Source organism: Poecilia latipinna, unplaced genomic scaffold (genome assembly GCF_001443285.1).
Source record: "Poecilia latipinna isolate Pla-1442-1.1 unplaced genomic scaffold, P_latipinna-1.0 Scaffold3607, whole genome shotgun sequence".
Taxonomy (NCBI): Eukaryota; Metazoa; Chordata; class Actinopteri; order Cyprinodontiformes; family Poeciliidae; genus Poecilia; species Poecilia latipinna.
Genome location: NW_015116223.1, coordinates 24,769 through 26,402, shown reverse-complemented (window position 1 = coordinate 26,402; position 1,634 = coordinate 24,769). Strand labels below are relative to the sequence as shown.

General features: G+C 39.4%; 1 long non-coding RNA gene across 2 annotated transcripts in view; it reads right to left on the bottom strand.

Annotated features, from left to right (window-relative positions):
• Positions 1 to 6: 6 nt before the first annotated feature.
• LOC106941323 (uncharacterized) overlaps positions 7 to 1,634 on the bottom strand; it is a 17,544-nt gene continuing 15,916 nt past the window's right edge. For both annotated transcript variants that reach the window (XR_001423330.1, XR_001423331.1), the window contains 2 exons: positions 1,504 to 1,623; positions 7 to 99 (listed from right to left, as the gene is read on the bottom strand). This is a non-coding gene — a long non-coding RNA (uncharacterized LOC106941323). The remainder of the gene's footprint in view (positions 100 to 1,503; positions 1,624 to 1,634) is intronic.

Genomic DNA, 1,634 nt, shown 5'->3' with positions numbered 1-1,634 from the left:
GTTGTTGTTCATGTACAGACCATAAATATGGAGTCCAGCTGTGTTTGATGCTGCTGGGCAGACGGACCACTGGGAACCTCTGAGCTCTGCTGGTCCACTCTGTGGAGGAACCAGGAACAATCAGGAAGGCAGGAAATATTCATCCAGCAATATTTACTAATAAAATAACTAAGAGTGTCACATTAAAAGTCCTTAAAGCAGAAAAACAGAACACAAACATGAAATGTCAAAAAATGTGACTCGATCACGGCATTGGAGCTATTACTTCGTATGCCGTGCAATAATATTAGCCTTTATTAGTATTTTCTCTCAAGTTATGGCACTGGCTTGCACAAGCCAGTGCATTAGCATTTCACCTAAAATAAGCTTTTAGATAATTTTCTTAATTATTAGTCATGTTTAGTGGACTACGTCAATGAGAGACAACATACTAGTGATGCCGCACATGCTACTGATGGCAATCAAGCTAAAATGAGCATTTTGGCTAATTAATTTTAACATAATGAATGGTCCAAGTACAGCTTAGTCAAAATGTTTCTGACTCTCCACAGGTTTTTGACTACAATTTTGGTCAGCTTAGCATTGATGCTAATGTTGAGAAAGCAGAAAGCTTTTCTTTCTTATTAGCCATGCTTTGTATACGGAATGGAGTAAGTAAATGACAGACAACATGCTAGTGATACCCCAGATGGTACTGATAGCATTCATGCTATTATTAGCATTTTGTCTAGTTTTAGCTAATGCAATATAATGAACGGTACAAGTACAGCTTAGTCAACATGCTTCTGACTCTCCACATGCTGTTGAGTACATTGCAGCTTTCTTTAGCATTGATGCTAATTTTTTGCAAACCAACGGGTACACTTTGCCAGGCCCCAGTTAAATTTCTTCAGGAATTTTCTAGTTTACATTAAGATGTATTTATGGAGGCGACAGGGCAGACCAGCAGCTGCGCTCTATTTCCCACAAATGAGGATTTATAAAGGAAAGGTGAGCAGCCACGTGCATGCGCACGGCTTTATGCATCTGATTTTTTTGTGCGCGGCACTTCCCTGAATTTTTCCGTACTCCAAGTTTTAGTGTGAAAACTGCTCAGTCTTTTATGCATGAGGCCCCTGGTGGTGTTGTACCAACCGTCTAGACCCCTCAGGTTCTGGTTCTGGTTCAGAACCAAATGAGGAGAAGCAGCAATTCAGCTTCTATGCACCACAAATCTTTAACAAACTTCTAAAAAACTGTAAAACAGCTGAAACATTGAGTGCATTTAAATCTTGACTAGGACCCACCTAGTTGGAGTTGATCTGAAACATAATCAGTTACTAATTTAATGATGGCACTTGACTTAAAGTGATGTTTTGTTTGATGATTCTATACTGCATGACTCTGTTTTAGTGTTTATTATGACGTAAAGAACTTTGAAATGCCTTGATGCTGAAATGTGCTACACAAACAAAATTTGATTTGATATAAACTGATCAGTTACAGCAGTTAGAAACAGCTCACCTCCATGAAGGTGGAGATCCAGGAGATTTAAAGTTAATGAAGTCATCCTTTGACCAGTCGCTCTTAAAGGACACACAGCTGGGTTCTGGTTCTGGTTCTGGTCTGAGTCTCTGATGGATCCTGACAGAAAC